At 48.4% G+C, this 21,488-nt stretch overlaps 1 protein-coding gene across 4 annotated transcripts in view; it reads right to left on the bottom strand.

Annotated features, from left to right (window-relative positions):
• Window positions 1-21,488, bottom strand: part of LOC119171764 (ETS transcription factor pointed) — a 198,151-nt gene that overhangs the window by 85,930 nt on the left and 90,733 nt on the right. The window contains exon 1 of one of the 4 annotated variants that reach the window (XM_037422598.2): window positions 2,490-2,864. The exons of the other annotated variants lie outside the window; for them this stretch is intronic. The gene's annotated coding sequence lies outside the window, so the exon portion shown is untranslated. Of the gene's footprint in view, window positions 1-2,489; window positions 2,865-21,488 lie in introns of those variants that run through there. 4 annotated transcript variants of the gene reach the window in all.

Genomic DNA, 21,488 nt, shown 5'->3' with positions numbered 1-21,488 from the left:
AGTATGAACCAACTAGTCTGCAAAAAAGTATTGCCACTGAACGCGTTGCGTAAAGGTTTTCGCTAAATAACCACTCCTACTGCCCTAGCTGCGTACATTTCTGCACCCGAATCACTGACGTATCGGCACGACCATAGCTGCGTCTTACGCGCCTTCATACGGAACGACGCAGTTCCGTTTTTCCACGCTGCGTGCTCGCGCGTTCCCAGCTTCACGGAGGAATATCAGCATGCGCGAGTGGTTTCAGAAAGCAGGTGAAAGATCTGCTCGTGTACTCCGTTCCGGGTCCTGCCATCAACCAGGAGCCAGACTGAACGAGGTTGACTCCTTCGTTGTCGCTCGCGGAGCAGGCGGTGGGGAGAAGAGGCTCAGTGCGGTCAGTGGCACGGTATCGGAACAGCAGCATGCGTGCTACTACTGTTCCCGCCGTTGATTGTGGAGCCAGCCGCAGTGGGGCGCGAAAGGCAGCCGGCTTCCCCGCTTTACGGAGCCCCCGCTTCAACCTTTCGCGTCTGGTTGCGAGGAGCGCCGTGGGAAAGTCGGACAGCTGGTCGAGGACCTTCCGCCAGCCACATCGTGAACGCGGCTCTGCCAGGGAACCCCAAGGAGTCGCCGCCGACGAAAACGAGGGGAAAAGCTCAGAAAAACGGAGGGCCAGGGGTTGTTCCCCCCAAGACGCTAACCTTCCCCTGCTTTTCTTTTTTTTTTTCTCGTGCCCGACGGGAGACCTTCTTCGCCTACGCCGTTGCCCTCCTCCCGCCTTCTAAGCGTCGCGCGGTTTTCTTCCTTTTCCATAAAGTTCTTATATAGCGTTTGTTCCCCTGGCTTGTTTCCTTTTTTTTTTCTGTGTCTCCTTTTTATTTTTTTACTTATTTCGCCTCATCAATGCTCATACTGTGCCGACGTGCATACGGCAAAGCGTGACACCACCTGAATACCGTCTATAGAACGAACCCCCCCCCCCCCCCCCTTTCCTTTCGCGTGCCACCAGCCCCCTTCCCCTAGCTTCCTTTGACACATATTGTAAGACATTTACATTTTTACGTACGAAATTTCGTGATTTGCATTTCTTTTCTTCCATCGCGTTCCTTCGAAACGGCACGCGAATACACGGCACAATGGCAACTGGTCAACGCCGCTTTCTTGTATCGCTCGCTCCCAAATAATGCAAACGGCGTAGACGCAGGCATTTCGGAAAGTCAGTAAGAAAGAGGACTTTGGTTTTTATATTTCCTCGTGATGTAGTAAACAGAAATTTAAAAAAAAAATACAACCAGGAAGAAAAGTATTTTGCTGGACCCGGCTAAGAAACTAATATAGCGAGGATAAAAAAAGAAAAGACGGCGGCCGCCGAGAGGCAGTCTTTTCGGTACCAGCGCTGTCGTGGACGTACTCTGACCCCTGCGACCCGTGGGACACAGAGGTCGCGACGGTCGCTTCTATTAGAAGGCCACGGAAAGGCTTCACTGCCTCTCAGTAAACAAAGTGCGACGTAAAGCCTTGGAAACGGTGACAGTAACAAATCACGTTCTATCGCCAAAATACTATGATCCGGGCAGGAACGAACAAGGCATGGGCTGATGTCTTATACCGTTGGCACGTCGGGATGAGCTAGTCGCAACACGCGGCCAAGCGATGGCACATGCAAGCTACCAACCATGAAACTGAAAAACAATACATTTTTCGACACAAATCGGGCTGCTCGTGCACAGCGAAAAGCAGGCACGTCCGCGACAGACGGATCGCTGTACGTCTAACAACACCTGCCGGCGCGCGAAGACCGCAGCGGAATCGAACCAACATGGCGGCTGCCCAGAACAGGTGGTCAAGACGGCTCAGATTCAGACTGCCGCTTCTACCATGGCCACTGTTATCGGCTTCAAAGATCGTTCCCGTGAGCGTGGCCACGTTCTTAGAATTGAAGGCTCCCTCGTTGGTGAACAGATTGTGCTGTTATAGATGCTATCCGCAAGCATGGACAAGCTTCTTCCGCGGCGGGTACCAGGAATGTATTTCAAACTATATTGGAAGCTTGCACATCGATTGCACATATGGACACGCGTGTGTCACGGTACGCAATATGTCCGGTGAGTCACATGGTCCTGTTGAGCTAGAAAGCTTCTAGTTGCTGCACAAAGAGCCTGGCTTGAAGAAACATTAGATATACATCGGCTGACGAAATCGGTTTCGCAATTAAACTCTTCAAATAACAACACCAGCTGACCATACGTACGATATAGCACGTCTTATCGCGTTTTCTTCATTAAGTATGCGGCTTAGGACATCGAACGTTCTTGCAGACTTTAACAAGGTGAATTCACAATTTTTTTCTAATTTATTTTATATCTCTCTATCTCTATCATCTTTGCGACCCTTATTTCCCCACCCCTGCACAGGGTAGCAAACCAGTTCTTCTAGGTTAACCTCCCTGTCTCTTCCTTTTATTTATTTCTCTCTGCCCTCTTAACAAGGTGAAGCTTTCCACTTACCTCAAATTCGCTTCAAGTCCAAAAGGGATAGGTCCTTGTTACTTTACGAATGCAAGAGTTGGTGCGCAGAGTCCACAATCAGTGCACTCTTTCCGACGAGCAAGCCGGATGCTAGCCGCATTTAGATCGCATTAAATAGGTGCTATATCACGAAGACCCCTAAGACATCCCGCCACATCTTAAGACCGAACTACATCAAACACATGGCCGTTTGCATGGCAGATCTCCTTGCCGGGCATCAAGTGCAGTAAGGGTGGAAGTTTCGACAACCAGAAAAACAAGAAGGTCGACTCGGTACGAAAGTCTTCAATGGGGGCGGAGCTTGGTAGGGCCACGTGTTTGAAAACTCGACAGGAAAAAAAAGTGAAAAAGACAAAAGCCCGTAGGCTCAACCCCCGTGTCTATCTTGTGTGGTGGCGCTGCGATCGCTCGACGGAAACGCCTACCAGGCACACTCGCGAAAGAGATACGACAGCCAATAGCAGTTTCTCGCCTTTCGAATTGACTTCTTGTTGCACCGGGTAGCACCGACTCGAAAAGAGAAACAAAAAAGGAAAGCACGAGAAAGTGGCGCGATGGATGAAATCTCACACAAGCGAAGTGTCGGAAACCACTCCTTTCGACGCTTTTCCGTTACAGACCGTGTGGCAGGTGCGGTGGTGGTGTGAGATAAAGCCCCAAGCTTTCGCACTCTTGAGTTCAGATAACCATTGTCCCCAGAAAGAGAATGTTGTCTTAAAGAATCGCACGGCTCGAATTAACAATGATTAACTAGTAAACGACCAAATCGTGAGCGTATGTTGTGGACGACAGATGTAGTTATTAAAAATACGAGCTATAAACTGATGTATGCTTTATTAGGCAACGCTCACAAGCTAGCTGGCTAACTTCTACTCATTGCCCCGCCGCGGTGGTCTAGTGGCTAAGGTACTCGGCTGCTGACCCGCAGGTCGCGGGTTCGATTCCCGGCTGCGGCGGCTGCATTTCCGATGGAGGCGGAAATGTTGTAGGCCAGTGTACTCAGATTTGGGTGCACGTTAAAGAACCCCAGGTGGTCAAAATTTCCGGAGCCCTCCACTACGGCGTCTCTCATAATCAAATGGTGGTTTTGGGACGTTAAACCCCACAAATCAATCAACTTCTACTCATTTCGGCAGTCGTGCAAAAGGCAGTAATGCCGCGTGCGGTACCACACGTGCAAAAATAAAAAAAAAATGACGGCACCGCCTGCCAGGTCAGCATTTCAATCTCGTCCAGTAATCGGCGAACATCTTTTATGCTACGCTGAAGAAAGGAAAACTTCGTGGATAAAGAACTGCTGCTTGTGCGTACGTTATACTTTGATGAATTACGTAGTGTACCCTATATTCACTGGCAGCATTCGTACAAACAAGTGTATTACAACCAAATTTCCTCCATGGTCCTGGCTGTAGCCCGAGTCGTTATTTTTGGCCTTCACTTGCAATCATGAATCCACAGCTAAATGCTTTACAAGAAACTATCCATTTACAGCTTTGTATATATAATTCCAACGATAATGCGACGCGAGTTCACTTATGCTTTCGCACCAACTGTGCAAGCACCCACAAAGGTTCAAGATAACAGAACTTCCACAGTCCTAACAGGGATTTACACAAGACATCTTGGGCAACCAAGCCCTTCGCCCAAGCTGCGTGACTGCGATAGGCGTAGAGAGTCGGGCTTCTAGCCCAGGCAGCTGTGCGCTTAGGCTGACGCGTAGCGAGAGGCTTCGCAGGGTAGCGGTGTGTGGTGGCAGCGGCGGAAGTAGCGATCGGCTTCTGGAAAACCGCGATGCGACAGCCGTTATCGACGGCGCGCAGCGGATTTCTCGCAACGGGAAAAGGAAGTCGCGCCCCCAGCGGCCCATCCCTCGCGATGTCAGGCCGCGTAGTTGGCGCCGCGGCCCTGCGACGGCGATACAAAAAGAGCACGCGGCGTCCAGAGGAGCCTCTCTTGCGTTTCAGGGAGGAGGAAGAAGCGGTCTTGGTCGCACTTTGACGAAACTGAGCACGTATCTGTCAGCGGGCAGCAGGCGCGGAAAGAAAAAAAAAAGGGAAAGTGTGGTCGACACTCGGCGAGTCGAAACAGAAGGTCGGTGCGGTCGACCTTTTCGTTCTACTTCGTTCCACTCTCTGGTGTCAAAAGGGAAGGACGCTTTCGCGCTCGTCCGAAGGGGCGACGTCTTCTTTGTCACGCACTGAGGCTCGCACGGGCCAGCTTCACCGACAGACAAAAAGAACAAACAGAGCCAGAACGTTGTTGACGTGTGGGAGCTTACGTGGGAATTCGAAGAGGCGGAAAGTGAAAGGCAGTCCACTGGCGTACCGAATTCTTTTGTTCGGTGACTTTCTCGGAGAATAAACATATAATCGACTCTGAGTGCTTCGAATTAACCTTGTCGATGGAACTGTCGTCAGCTAAACTCGCGCGCACCCGGCTGTGGCGGCTGCATTTCCGATGGAGGCGGAAATGTTGTAGGCCCGTGTGCTCAGATTTGGGTGCACGTTAAAGAACCCCAGGTGGTCTAAATTTCCGGAGCCCTCCACTACGGCGTCTCTCATAATCATATAGTGGTTTTTGGACGTTAAACCCCACATATCAATCAATCAAACACGCGCGCAGAACGATAGAGATCTGGCGGGTTGACTTTAAAAGTATCGTCAAACCTACGCGCAAAGAAAAACGAAGCAAGGGCGCGGTGACACTGGCCAGTAATTGACCAACAACGGAGTAACTGCATCGACCCTTTTACACGTACTTGACAAGGACTTATATACAGTACCACAATCTGGTTTTAGAAAGATTGGTTGCGGTTGCAAACAGGGTATGTTGGCGTCGACTTCGCGGCACGGTTTCTCTGCTGTATGGCTTTCATTTTTTCCGACCCTGTCCTCCTATCATAAAGAAAGAAAGAAAGAAAGAAAGAAAGAAAGAAAGAAAGAAAGAAAGAAAGAAAGAAAGAAAGAAAGAAAGAAAGAAAGAAAGAAAGAAAGAAAGAAAGAAAGAAAGAAAGAAAGAAAGCAAGCAAGCGCCTGCTCACGATGCCGGCATGTACGCCTTTGCAGGCATGTTCTGAAAGGAGCCGCCCCTCAAACAAAGCAGTGACCGCTGCTCTCCCGCGGCGCTGACCTCCAGCTAGAGAGAGCCAGCTCATCAAACTTGACCTTGACCCAGACAACCTCGCCGCGCTTGCTCGTCTCCAGCTCTAAAAGAGTGCCGCCCTCTCGCTATCGCTGCTATCCAGACCGAAAATGGGGTGCGGTGACTTGGCGCTTTGTTAGCCGCACGCGTTTTTGGTGAAGATTATGAAGCCACCGATATCGGCAATCGGGGTCTGTTACAGATGTCGCCTTCGCAGTCGCCGCGACTGCGGTTCTACGCAAATGAGCCTTCAATGAGCGATTCCGGCTCGAAAGCGAGTTTTCCACTAGGCCCCTAAGAGTTTTATAACCCGAGCAGCAGCCATCTGGCACACTGACCTCGTTTCAGAGGCCGTTACATGAACGTCGGGTTTAGTAATCGGAGCACTGTAATGATCACACATGCCGTTATTTGGGCCAAATAATTTTTTTAGCAAATAACGTGGAAAATGTAAAGAAAAGAAAAGGAAATCACAGGCATGTGGTCATACAGCGTACTTGAAAGCTGGGATTCGAAGGCGAATACAAGCGAGCCAAGTTACACGCTTAGCAGGCTGTCTGGAAGAGGAGAGGGTAATGCTGACAACAGTGTAAACTAAATTTTAAAATAATTCTTTTTGCGCATTCATTATCAAAGGATTTTATTCAAAAGATACAAAAGATAGATAGATAGATAGATAGATAGATAGATCGATAGATAGATAGATAGATAGATAGATAGATAGATAGATAGATAGATAGATAGATAGATAGATAGATAGATAGATAGATAGATAGATAGATAGATAGATACGCTCAAAGTCTAAGAAGTTTGCCAAGAAATATAAATAAGGAGGCTGCATTATTCTCACGACTTCGTATGCTTATCAAAAGGAGACTGGCAACCATTTTACAGAGTGCGTACGCGCTGCCGTATACCTCGTTGCTGGTGTTCGAATATTAAGGCAAATCTTTGATGTTGGCTTTCCTCTGTCGCTATTTTTTTATATTTTTTCTCTCTCTCTATTTTTGCAACATTTCTATCATCCTTTATTCCCCTCGTCCCTTTCTCCAGCACAGGGTAGCCAGCCGGTCTAAGAACTGGCTAACCTCCCTGTCCTTCCGCTTGATCTTTCCTCCTCCTCCTTAAGGCAAAAATGTTAACTCATCATTGAGAGACCTCGAGCATGACCTTGTAGGAAAGAAAGCACGGTGAGTTAAAACACAAGCGAGAGCTGTGAGCGGAATACGTCTCAAGCGTGAATTCGACCATATAGCCATTCGCCTGACTAAAGGAATTGAAAAAGCCGCGTTCGCAGTCACATGACCCCCCCGCACACTTCGTTGCTCGAGGCGCGCTAGCAGCGCGTTCACTTCGTCCTTGCGGCTTTTATGCCTCTACGGCAAAAAAAGTAAAAGTGCATGGTAAAATAGCCACATCGTGAGGCTTTGGCTTTGAAGTCTTTTGAGACGAATCCATAAGTTGCCATGTGGGTTTTAGGGGCGAAGCTCCTTACGCCGTGGGTCGCATATTCCGTGTCGTCGTCGTAGTAGCCACCTCTCGTTTAGTCCTTAGAATGCCCGCTGGATGGCGGCACTTGTATATGACGAATATACGATGCAAATATGTGAGAGGCGGTACTTGGAGTGCGTCCATCCGTGCGTCAGTCCATCCGTTTCGCCCCACTCGTCATCATTCACCACGTGGACATGCTGTAATTTTTTTCTTATAGCAGCCCTCCATGTTTAGCGTGGTACACTCGTACGAAATTGCTCACGTGTCAAATTACATTACGTGTAGAGTCACCCTCAATATGACTTGCCACACGGGAGCGAATGGACTCACGAGCTTCCACTGGCCATTATTTTCATAACTAAACGCGTTTCTCTCAGTTGGGTATGATACCAAATAATAAAAAAAACAGTATTGAGTTGTTCAAATAAAAGGGAGCTAAAGCCATGCGCATCCTTTGAACTCTTGAGGTCGCACCCTCCCGAGTAGCAAGGTTGCAAGTCATATTGAGCGCGCCTGTACCTCCCCTCGTTATGTGTAGTAAACTGTATCTGAAAAAAATGACGCTGGGTCAACGTGTGGCGAGACTCTCCTAGGCCCACATTCAGGTGGCGTTTCATCGCGAAAGCATTCTCAGGAAACTCGATTAACATGCGGATGAACCAAGTGGACCGCAGTCTCGAATGCGCGAGGGAAAGAAAGTACGACACGCAATCTCATTGGCACGAGACGAGCTACAACAGCCCCGGAAAATGTGCGAAAAATGTCTTCGCAATTGGCGGCGATGACTGATGACGGAGAATGCTCGAAGAAGGAGGCGCCACCGAGGTGCCAAGAAAGAGTCGAGCTGGGAAGCCTTCCTTTTGTTACGTCTACGCATGGGCGGCTTCACAATTTGTCTGCCCTTGAAAAAAAAAAAAAAATCGTCTGCACGCGCTCGCGTATACAAGTTGCTCATGCCCGTATTTCTGCCGCCCGCTAGCATCTATGTCCGCAGCGTTTCGGGGCTTTGCATGCGTTTGTTTTCATTAAAAAAAAGAAAAAGCTGTTCATTGCCTCCGCTGTCGCACTTGTTACCCAACGATGCAAGCGCGGTGCGGCGGCTATCTCTCTACGAGCTGTCGGGCTCGCCAGAGAGAACAGACGGTTCCAAGGACGTGCCTGCTCAACTGTGGCGAACAGCGAGTTTCAAAGCTGCTGCTGCCCGCCGTCTGACGGGCGAGTCAGCAGTATCCCCCCCCCCCCCCCCCCCCCGCCCCGCCTGCCTCCGCTGACAGTGAGAGGCGACGCTGACGCCAAGCGGGTTGACGTAAGAAGCCAGCATTGACGGTAATTAGAAGGGAAAAAAAAAGAAAACGCGGAGAAAGCAAAAAAAGAAGAGGACATACATGATGCGAACTGACAAGCTAAGAGGAATTCGCGCCTAAACCGCGCTCGCTTAGAGCTCTGACAGCGATGCATCGGTGAATTACTAGACTACTAGAGTGACGCTTGCACTTTACCCCGACTTCGCGCGAATAAAAAAATTACGCTCCGGACGGGGACGCAGCCTCGAACCGAAAGCGCTGGGAGAGTGCACTGCTCAGTTACGCCCTTGAAGACCAACTGTGGGCCGTCCAGCGGGCCGAGGCCGCCACCAGAGCTCAAGGGCTTGTGGCCGATACCTAGGCGGGTGTATCTGCCCAGATCCCTGAATAACTCGCTGGATGTTCTTTTTTTTTTTAAATAAAGTTTCGTCCCTCTCTCTCCGACTTCAACGTCAAGGAAGAAAATACAGATGATTAAAACTCCTTCACTATTACGACAGCTGTTCGCAGTAAGAGCGCTGTGTTTTTATTCCAGAAGTGCATCTTAGTGGACCGAACTTATGTAAGCTTGACATCAAAAATGAGAAGAAAATACATAATACGTGAAAGGATACAGAGAATGAGGAGGAAGGCGAAAAGAGACACTGTTGGCAGGAAGAGAAATTCACCAGAGAAGTGCACGGTTGGCTATATCCTACGCTGGGTGAATGGGAAAGGAAATAGAGAGATGGAAGATAAAGAAAGGAACGATAGTTATGGCGCGAGAACAGAACGGCGACACAGAGACAGGAAAGACACGGGCACTCGCGTCCTTCTTGTCTCTGTGTCGTCGTTCTGTTCTCGCGCTATAACTATCGTCATGTCTTACCAACTAGCCCAAGCTGCCACACTTCAAAGAAAAGAAGGCTGCCTTGCAAATGTGGCACGCTCGCTCACTTCTAGCACACACCCACTCACCCAACTACTTTCTCTCTCTCTCTCTCTCTCTCTTTCAACACACACACACACACACACACACACACACACACACACACACACACACACACACACACACACACACACACACACACAGACAGACAGACAGACACAGACACACACACACACACACACACACACACACAGACAGACAGACAGACAGACAGACACACACACACACACACACACACACACACACACACACACACACACACACACTACAAATAACAAACCCTGGTGGTAGCCCAACACATACCGCAACTAAAATGGAATGAATGCATAACTGACGACAGCCGAGGGGGGAATATGGAAAGCAGAGAGCGATAGAATAATGGCCGCTGACAGGAAGTGAGGGAGAAGCCCGGAAATGAGGAGGAAAAAGGCGCACTCTTTCTCAACGTTTCGCACTTCGTCCACGGGATGGCGCTACTGTAAGCGGGACAGGGGCATTTACAAGTTACAACGCAGCGACACGATGACAATGACAGTTATCTGAAACGCGTGCGTCAGTGACAGTGTCCACAATTCTAGAGGTGTGATGCAAGCCGCGCAGCTATAACAAAAATGAACATAAATGAACAACACATGTCGAAATGGCAACCTGCCATACGGATCATAAAAGTAACATAAAGCATACGCTAGGGTTGCTGCAGATGTCGAAGAATGAATTTGACCATGGTAACTTAATTTAATATGGAAGACAGATGCTAACCACAACAAACGATCAAATATGCAATTCTGCGTGTGCCTGTCTTTGTAGCGCTGTTACCTTAGCCGCTACGCAAGGCAACTAGCCCAGCACGGAGTCCCATGACGCATGAAACGTCTTCAATATCAACATGCACACGTGAATATGTTGTCACATGATGTTATTTTCTTATCGGCATATCTAGTTTGTATACACCATGCAGCAGTGAAAACATTACTTGCAGTCCTTCAGGTGCAAATAAATTATTGATATGTGGGGTTTAACGTCCCAAAACCATTACATGATTATGAGAGACGCCCTAGTGGAGGGCTCCGGAAATTTCGACCCCCTGGGGTTCTTTAACGTGCACCCAAATCTGACAGGTGCAAATAAAGATCCACTGCATGAAAATGTGGATGGTTTCCATGTTGCCAATATCCGAGGCGTATTGTCAAAGCGAAAATATTCCATCGCTGATAGCTTTTCTCATTGTTATAGGCGTAATCAACCTTCGACAGGCTCAGCACGTGCGAGTCAGTGTGTGGCAGGAGAACCAGCGTGTACCAGCGTAGCCTCGTCATTATGAGCCTCAGCGCGATATAAAGGAATGCTGACTCAGAACGATTATCACAGAATGTTGTGTTCACTGCAATCTTCCGATATCATTGCACGGCGCATCCGAAGGTCGGTTGTGTATCTGATCACAGCTTTCTCCTAAGTAGGGCGCCCATTCGAAAACTTCCGCGCCTACAAAAATGCAGGATAGAGTGGTAGCACAACTTAATGGGATGGATAGGCTGACACGAGTGGTGACATTTTTTTTTTTACGCAATAGAATAAATAGGAATTCCATGTGAAATGCGCGATAGGCTGGAAAAAAGTGCATTATTGCCTACCGATAGTAGGATAAGCGAAATTGCACCCGGGACGCTAATGAACATTACGCCAGCGCAATTAGGAGCGGTGGGGTAAAAAAAAAAGGACGATGAAATCACAGATAGAAAATTTGGAACGTGGAAATAATGTGAAAAATATTGTTTGGTAACTCCTGACGCCCCAAATTATCGTAGAAGGAGGAAGCGCTATTAATAAATAATCACTTAACACGATAAATGTAACTTGCTATGGCGTCTGGTATAACACAAGTAATGCGTCATGGTGCACTTGATTGTACAAACACACTTACGTTACAATAAATCACTAAACGTTTTTTTAATAAAAGCGTCAAGTGTAACTCACACAAAACGCCTTCCATCCCCTGGCCTCGCCTCATTCCGAATTTGAGTCTACGGAATAGCTACGCAGTGCGGCGGAATATTCGTTAAAGTATAGGGCTCCGTGTTTTCAGGTAATTCCGATAAATCCGATAAATACTCCCCTGAAAATTTTGACATTTCGGGTTTATCCGGCAAACTTCGATTTAAATGTGTGGCTGACAATCAAGCTGACAATCTTCAACCTAACGGAGCGCACTTCCATAAGCGGTAGCAACCTCGTGATGTATGCTTGCGTCTATTACAACAAGCTATAAGGTTGTTTGAGGTGTTTTCGCGTTCATACCTCCCAGACATCGAATGTGCACCAGTGTGTTCACGTGGTTTCGTGTTGAGATATCATTTCATCTAAGATCTTTGAGTATTTAGAATAATGATAGTAACAGGTCCTTTATTTTTCGTCAACACGATGAGGAACGCAAGATGATGATCGACAGCCTTATTAAGTGGGCAAATGAGCAGGAAGTGAGAAAAAGATAAAAAATGAAAAACAGGCTTATTAGCAACAATGTAACGCATTAGCATTTGAAATCATATTAACGAGAAGACATTGCAGCCGCTCGTAATGCCAAATTTAGCACCGAAGTTCGGCGAATCGAAAATTCACGTGAAATGGGCTCCGATGAACTACGAATTTCCGAAAGAAAGATAATTAACTCAGAAAAATACCCTGTGAATCCCCTTCACCTAAAGAAATAAATAAGTAAATAAACTACGAAGACTCCGAGCCCTAGTCATATGCCGCGCCCCACGCGACGGCTCATTCGAACAGGAAACACACTCGCGAAGCGACGCACGCGACTGCTAGCGCCATCTACCCACGAAGCCACGAACAACTTTTGAAAGAAGGAAATAGTGGCAAGGAGAAAAGTTTGAGAGAGAAGAATTGAAGAGAGTGAGTTGGGAGAAAGAAAAGAGGAAAGAGAGAACTAGAGCGACGAGAGCACCCGGGAAAGAGAAACCGCACACCAGCAGAAGGCGGCGCAGAGTGCACCGTGCGGACTCAGCGGAAAAAAGAGAAACCGCTGGGCTCTGTAAGCAAATCGGTAGACATATTTTTTTTTTTCTCCAAGCCTTGCCGCCAAAAAAACAAAGGCCGAAAGAGAGAGTGAAATAATAAAGATATCTTCACAGAGTGAGCACTCGGGAGAGAGGCAGTGCAGCGCACGAGGAGGAGATAGATATATGGACTTCTATTTGTATGCCGTCCCTTGAACTATGCTCCCAGGGAGCAGCAAGCAGCACAGCTGCGGCGTGTTTATTTTGCAGACAAGCCGCGGAAGGCCGCAATGGTGCCGGGCCGAGTCAGCTTTTGCGGCGAACAGCCGCGAAATCTCGGGGGGAAAAAAAGTAAAATAAAGTGCCAGCGCTATCCGAAACCCGTTGGCAACCGCGAGAACGGGATGCATTTGGCCGCGGGGGAAACGTCGTCCGATCTCTCCACTGGTTTCCTTCATTCAGACGAAGCCTAAAGCTTAATGAGCCAGCCTCAATGAACGCTTCGAGCTGGTGCTGGTACCACGGAGACTCCAGGAATAACAACACGCTCGCTTGCCTATCCGAGGAGCGGCAGCAGCAGTTGGTATTATATGCGCGAGCCTGGCATAATGCGAGAGCTTTGTTTGCAGTGCTGTGCTTCGAGGCCGCCGGCTGTCTGCTCACGGTTTGAGCGTAAATATAGTTGAATCTCGGGTGCCTTGCGCCATCGCCGACTATAGTGTACACAATTACTACACTCCCCCTCACTCACGCCCACACTGACAGCTAGCACTGCATCTGTAGTGATGCTGCACATCGAAGCGTATCACGCCCAAGGTTATTAAGACGAAAGACTTATTCCTTATCAAACGCGAAAATCGCCCGTCGGTGGCGTTCATACGAGTGATGCAAAAAGTTACGACGTTGGAGACGTCACGACATGTCGTCATCAGGTTGTCACATGTCACCTTAATTCGTTACGTCATCGCATGACGTCATAGATCACTTGCTCAAGGGTAGTCTGATCTCGGAGGCAGTTCAATACCAGGTGAGACGCAGAAAGATTCGCAGGGGTAAGGGAAGCAAAGACGAAGCTGGGTTTCGCCCTCAAGGGCAAATACTTGATGGACCCTGTGATTATTATTGCGTCTTTGCCACCGTTGTGGTCATTGAAGAGTGCGCTACAGTACGAATGGGGTAATAGAATCCGTGCATCACGTGCAATCTCGTAAAACCTCGTCTCGCGTGTCACCGCAATATATAGGTTACCTTTTTATTCGTACAAGATTAGCGCATGTTTAGCGTAACCTTCGCGCTCTCAGGTTTGATGAGACAACTGATAATTCAGTGCGGATATAATGTATTATCTGACAAAATGATATTATACTACTGTCACACGCGCATGATGTTAACCTGGGTTGTTTAGAAGTTTAAAAGGACAAATAACTCGAAACGGTAACGCGAAAGATCATACAGACAATGACAGAGCTATAGCGCTGTATAGTAGCTCGCTCTGTCGTCGTCTGTGTGTGTGTGTTTTTTTTTGTACTACTGTGGCGAGTTATTCCTAATTAGAATTTTTATACTCATAAAGCATAAACAGTAGCATGGGCGGTCTGCTGTATACATATACGAAACAAGTAGCTGCGTCAAAATACAGAAACCATTAAGAAAGAACGAGTGCCAATTATTGGAGGAGAGGGGAAGGATAAATATTTAAGTGGAGGAGTCAGTCTCAAAAACATGCTACATATGCTACTTTTAAACATGCACTTTGCCGCGATCCTTGGAATGAAATGGCGCCGGTCGCCAAGTAGGTAGAATACAAGAAAGCGTTCTATAGGTGAACCGGTTCTGTATGATTAATGACTTTTTTTCATATTTCGAGTAAAAAAATCGAATGTTCCAAGCATTCGCCTGCATATAGGTGCTGGACACGTAGACGTTCGCCGTCGTTGTAGCCACAGGGCAGAGATAAGATAAGTTACAAAAAAATGAATGGCGCAAAGTACAAAGATTACGCGGAGGGGAGGGGTGCTGTTGGAGGGTGGCTACAGATGTGCGAGTTCGCCTTATCAGCAGCGTTATTCATTCTATCTGAGCTTCGCACCAGCCGTCCAAACAGGACGGCACTCAGACTGTCGATTGCGTAAACATTGTAAGCGCCGAAGCAGCTGCTTGTGATGGTACACTCGAGTCGTCGTATACTTGCGAAGGTGAAAGTGGCCATTTCTGAAAGCACGCTGAGGAGAAGGCCATCATGCATTGCCCCGGCCAGAATTTTGAATTCCGAGACGTGGATTGTGTGAGAGAATGATAGAGATGAAAATTTGTTTCGTTCTCCGCGATGTTGATGATAGATGATGCGTTCTTAGTGGATGAGTCTTCGCACGTCGAAATGTGTATTTGTGTGGAATGTTATGCCACAGACATGGTCCTCGTTCGGGAGAGCTTCTTGCCACGAGAACAAGCACTGTTCCTCCCTCCCAGCGCCACCTTCCGCGCATACGGCGGTGAACTACTATGTAGTTACGGGGAAAACTGCACTTCCTCCGCCAAGCCACGTCACAGAACATCGTTGGCAGTTTCGAGGAAGGCTTCTCCGCCAAGCACCGGGTACTGGTATCGAAGAAAGTACCAAATACGTTATTTAAGTTTGAGGGTTTTTGCCCCAGCCGACTTCGTCGTACTGGCCGGCTTTGTACAAACTATAACCTGCTATAGTAAACGTTCCTACCTGTTGCTGTTTTCACGACGATTGCCTCCCTATGGCGCCTTTGGGCGAAGGCTTTAGCGAAGTCCATTCCACTGCTCGCCGTTCTCGGCTACCGCTACCATCGCAACACAGTGAATTCCTATAACAGTAGTGGCAGCGGTGGGATGCCATCAACCCACATTCCTAACAGTAACTACTCGTCCTTATTACCCAGAGTCAGTGCGCTTTACTGAATGTCATGGAGTACAACATACGGTGAATTATCGGTTGGTCTGTCTTCATAAGTAGGCATTGTTTCAGAGTGAAGACCATATTTCAAGTAACTTTCTTTCTGACGGTTTCGGGTAATAACCGGACTTTGTATGGTACGTGTTTCTCCATGTCAAGCCTTCGGTGGGACAACAAAATGATTACCTGCGCACCAGACTTGAATGCAAGCGCGATAATGTTTTCCAATTCAAAACAACCAATTGCGTCCTCCGGGAATGATGCATGTTTTCCACATAAACATTTTGAGGCTACAAAACATTGGACATAATTGCCTCATTTTGGCAATTAGGAAGACCAGAAATATTAAGTTATGTGCGTTTTCTCGAATATCGCCATGATTAACTCAATTACCAACGCCTTATTCTTGTCGGTCACTCACATAGAGGAAGAAGAAATGAAAGACTGGGTGGTTTCTGATCCCGCCATCCGGATTGCTTCTACCCCGATTACTGTGACTGTGTAAATATTCTAATTACAGCCTTTTTATGTCGCCTCCTCATAACAATACTGAAGTGGACCAGGTCATCGTGCTTGCGGTTTCAAGTTAATCCCTGAAGTCCTGATCATTGGCCGTTCTGCCCTTTACTTTGAAGACCTGCGGATGTGCACGCATCCACGCACCGAGCGTGGCCAACTCATGCCGGCAACACCGGGCGAGTCTTCTGATTTTGATGGGACTCGATCCTGTAAATCAGCCTCAGAAACCGAGTGTTAAGCTTCTGATGTCACTCTCTTTGTCTTGCCGTACTAAACTTCATCCATTGAGGTGAACCGTAGTGACATCCTTATGAACGCCAGATTCGGTAAATCATTCACATACCTATATAACAGCTTAGCTTGTCAGCCTTTGATTTAACAGCAATGACACGTCATACGAAATGGCGAGATTGCTCCGCAACGTGATCCCCGGAACTAGCGAAGTAGGGCGAAACCTCCGAGAAAAGAAACAACTCTGACGTCCAGGTGGCTGTCTCCGAACGAACAAGTACCCTGTCAAGTCGGGGTGGAGCTAACGGCTAACTTATAGCACACTATCCCGGAAATTGCGACGTCACCCAATAGAACTTTTAGTTAGCACCAGTTACAGGAGTGGCGATGAAATGAAGGGTTCGTATAAGGGACCCGGGCCGCATACGACACGCTTCCTTGACGCCGGAAGCGGTGTTTCAAGGAGCTCCGTATCCGGTACAGGCACGGCCCACGCCCTGCATCAGTCCGTCGCCACCCCCGCTTCTGCTGAAGGTTCGGCTGTGAATTAGCCGCGTCCAGAACTGGCAGAGGTAGACACCAACGAGAGGAGCCACCGGGGGCGTTCACACCACCACCAGCGAAATCACCACGTCCTCTATACGGTGGTACAGAAAGTGAACCGTGTAACGGGGGCGAACATGCCTTCTCGCTACAAACGGTCAACAACAACAGCACTGTCCCTGTGTACTATACCCGGGGACAGCACTGGGCTACCTTCACCGTGTGACGCTAAATTCACTTCAGTGCTTCCGGGCAGCCGCCGCGGCAGCTTTTCGGAACGATCAGCGCGTCCGGCTTAGAAAAAGTTGCGCTCCGTCCCGCCGTTCTCTGATGGCTCTAAGAAAGGCACGGCTCCGTAGTAAGGGAGCGCTGGTCGAAAGGAAAAACGCCGGTGGCCGCTCCATTATTGCGAGCAGCAGTAACGGACGTCGATTCCTTTTGTGCGTCCCCCCTTGTAGTCACTCTTCCTCCCCAGAGAAAGCAGCCAACTAAATCGCTCATTTTAACGGTTCCTCTGTACAGGGACCCGCGGCAAAGAAGTATTTTTTCGTAAGGAGCCAGCACGCACTGATCTTGACGAATGTGCGGTGGTTAGACCGGAAGCAGGTATTACAGACGATGCGCTTCCGCTCAGGTGAAAGCGGGACGGCTGTTTTCGCTTTTTGGACTAAATACGTGATGGGGCTCTTGATAGCATACATCCGCACGTCCTAAAGTGTGTCCTGACCCAATCAGCAGCTGCGTCCACCTCAAGAAAGAGTTTGGGACAGCTTAACGGAACACGACCCCACCAGGACGGAAAAGGTCATTGCTTATGTGACTGTCGATGCGTGGCTCACCTCCGCTACAGCGTAGGAACGCTTTAATTGCTCGGCGATTGCGCCAGATACGATGCATACAAGTACCATCGCGAGATAAGATAAGCACTGAGGCTAATTGGCTGATAGAGGATTTTGTTGTTATGCAACAAGATAAGCGAAGGGACAGAAGACAGAAGTAAATGGCGAGAACGTTTTTTTAATAACGTAAGCGCTTTACCAACCTGGTACGTCCTACAAAAATTATTTGATATTGTTTACTAATGTAAAAATGTTTTGCAGTTTTATTATCCACTGATCCTTTTTGTTGATTGCTTACTTTCAGTGCCATGTTGCTTTCCCTTTGCGATTCTCGCAAATGCGATTCTCGAAATACCACCTAATTCATTGTTGTTATGATAAGCTTGATTGCATTATTGTTGTATGTGTGTGATGTTTGGATTATTGTATGCTGTGTGATGCTTGGCTTGATTGACATACTGTCTGGACCATTCCTGCTTGGGCTCCATGCCTGCAGTATCTTGTAAATAAATAAATAAATAAATAAATAAATAAATAATGTTGTCAACTGTAGTAGGAATAGCGGCAGAACGATATTTCAAACAAAACCTGCCGATTTTTTTTACGTGTAAGTGCAATACCTTGCAATAATATCAGGGTAGCTTAGAGGATGTCGTGTGAATGCACAGTAATGAAATAACCTATAGTAAAAAAAGCAAAAAAAAGAAAAAAAGAAACAGTGACACTGTGTCAAGTTCTGCTTCTGGTAGCGTAATGGGGGTCGCTCCTTGTTTCGGTCGACCGAAGACAACAGTTGTCATGGAAACTGCCGTATTACGAGGAATAAACGTAAACGCACGCCTCTGACCAGGCGGTGGTGCGTACACAGCCGCTCTCTCAAGTGCTTGTCTCTCCCACGTGATCTGGCGCCGTAGCCACGAGTCTTACGCACACGAGATCGCCTTATCCCGTTTCCTGTCCAGGTTCACTGGGTCCGGCCGTCCACAAACAACGTCGACAAAAGGTTTGACCACTAAAAGCACTCACCACGCACTAGAGCACGACCGTGAACAGCGTGTAGTGAAGGAGGCAGACGGAAAGCTTACGTCACAAGGGGGCTGGCTGGGCGGAGGGGGGGAGTCAGAAAGATAGCGAGTGAAGACGCAAGTGCAGGGAGCAATCGAAAGCGTAAAAGAAAGACGGGGGATGAAGACGGGGCAGCCAGTTTCCGGGAGGACCCCGAAGCGGCCGCAGAGAGCCCGCGGCGTTCTGAATGAGCGACTCTGAAAACAATCGGCGAGGTCAGAGAAACTCTGGCGGTGCAGCGGAAACTGGCACATCCGGTCAGGGGCGCTATACGGAGCCCTCTTGCAGCGTAACACGCCCGCCCCCGTGCCGGACGTCCCACACTGCTCAGCTGGGAGCTTTAAAAAGTCGTTTGCATACACGTCCATGCACTGAGCCCAGCGTGAAATTAGACAACGGCAACAAAAAAAGCAAACAGCAAATAAACTGCGACTGAATAGCCCTGAGATGGCAAGTTCAATCTACAGAACTCATTGCACAATACGAATATGCCATGCTGCTCATGCATGTTGTCGCTGGTGAACTTGCGCTAGCAAGGGGAAGAGAATGCACGCTCATTTTGGTGAAGCTTTTCCGCTTTACCAAGCACGAACCAACGTAAGCAGTGGTCGGGTAATATAGCGCCATCTAGCACACACCCGGTGAGTGACAAACAATGGCTCTTCATGCTTATTTTGTACAGACTAAAAGTGAATTAAAACACCATAACTAACTATTTACCTACCTATTTAAGTAACTAACACACTAACTAACAAAATAACTAACTGACTGACTGACTAACCAACCAACTAACTAACTACTCCCGACAGCCTATAGAATACAGTGACCCACTTTTTTGCCATTGTGTGCTTTTCTTCTTCGGCATTAGACATCAAACGCAAGAGACCGCTGAAATAGTTGCTTCCTGTATACACAAAGTTTAGTTGTGCCATATTACCTACGCAAGAAGTGACATTCTACTATGAAATTCGCAAGCGTCGTAATATGGACAAAGGGGATGCAAAAAGTAATCGCGGTACCTTTGTGGAGCTGGAGTTACGACGTAACTTTGTGAATAAGTACGTCAGATTATGCGTGGCACTTGATCATGTCACCGATTTCCCGAGGACCAAACATCAGGCCATCAACAGGCCTTCCTGATTTATTTTTGTTGAGTTCATGAATGTGTGTATCGGACACCATGGTCTAGTTCATACAGAATGAGCTGGCTATCTTCCATATGTGAGAATCCCGCGCACCAGGCGCACATTCCAAGCCCCGCCGTGGTGGTCTAGTGGCTAAGGTACTCGGCTGCTGACCCGCAAGGCGCGGGTTCGAATCCCGGCTGCGGCGGCTGCATTTCCGATGGAGCGGAAATGTTGTAGGCCCGTGTGCTCAGATTTGGGTGCACGTTAAAGAACCCCAGGTGGTCTAAATTTCCGGAGCCCTCCACTACGGCGTCTCTCATAATCATATAGTGGTTTTGGGACGTTAAACCCCACATATCAATCAATCAATCAGGCGCACATTCCAAGGGCAACGGTGGCCAGGCGGCGCCACAGGTTTATCACACAAAACAAACAGAAACTGAACTGTAAAGGTTGCAGCCATGACATTTACAGACTTCTTATCTCAATCTGATGCTGCAAACAACGAGCGGAAAGTTCGACCGGCGTCATAACAAAGAGGCGAAGAAAGTGTGTCGCCTGCAGACGAAAGTCAGCCTTCCTCACGCACAACAACAACAAAAAAAAGGAGCACAATTTCTACCGTCTCTTCTTCCATCACGCGCCGTTTACGTGAATGAAAGCGCTTACTCACACGGCAAACACTGACGTAGGCGACGGCGATAAGCGCAAGGTGAGAACGAATCTGTCCCGGCAGCGCAACCGAGACTGGTACCACAGATAAGGACGAGTGCTCGCAGGTCGCCTGCCCGTAGGCGGGCTTGCCGATAAGGTGTTTACTACGACAGCCACTTTTTCTCGTTGCCGCGAAAGAATGAATCTTCGCGGCTCACGCGCATGCACGCGCGCCAACTGGCGGAGTGACAACGGAACACCTACGGTACGGAACAGATAACGGATCCGGTTCGCGTAGGTGGACAAGGCGAGTTTTTTTCTTTGTTGAGCACGAGCAGTAGTCTATAGCTGTCTGCTGAAACGGGACCGAAGACTTAACGTGTTCTTGCTACTGATTTCTCTTTCCTATCTTCTTCTTTCCTTGTAAGACATAAAACATAAAGCAACCGGTCCCGTTGTATAAGAACTTGACAGCCATTAGCCATACTTAATTATCAATTGCTACATCTTGTGGGGTCACTTTTCGGTTCACGTCGATAATACTGCCACTATTGCATGGCAGCAACACTAACCTCCTCAGAACGGACAGAGCGAGCATTTAACTTGCAAGGAGTGTGTTCGCATGTCCTCGCTGAGGGGAATACCTAGTCCAGGACCCCTGCTAACCAAGCGACGTCTGATACCCGCCGGATAACCCAGAATCGGTTCTTGCAGTCAAGGTGGCGAGTGAGAGAGAAAGAAACGACTTTATTACATGCCAAAGGCATATGGATATTCCACGGCCAGACTGGCTGCGTCCAGCTGGCCGGCAAACTTCCAAGGAACGAAGAGACGGAACGCCAACAATACGAAGCAGTCTCTAACCATGTTACCATTAGAAACTCTTACGACGTGTTAGTCTATAGCTGAGTACGCCCTATATAAACCAAGAGGGTTGTCTGTTGCACGTCCAATCCTTATCGATCACCTGGCCATGAGGCTCCAGAAGGCTTGTGGAAGACTAACACCGCTCGCGGCACGTGCTCCCGTCGAGAGAGGACGGTGCAACAGCGTTCGACTCAGCATCGCGTGCCGAATAAACACGGAGCTTGCACGACCACTCGACGAAGCCGAGTCAGCCGGGCGGAGAAAACCAGGCGCGGAGCGAGGAGGGCAAAGTCTGCGGCGCGCGCTGAGAGGGCGTCACCGATACAGACGAGAGG

This window comes from Rhipicephalus microplus, chromosome 4 (assembly GCF_043290135.1).
Source record: "Rhipicephalus microplus isolate Deutch F79 chromosome 4, USDA_Rmic, whole genome shotgun sequence".
Lineage (NCBI taxonomy): Eukaryota > Metazoa > Arthropoda > Arachnida > Ixodida > Ixodidae > Rhipicephalus > Rhipicephalus microplus.
This window is presented reverse-complemented; position numbering and strand designations above follow the sequence as displayed.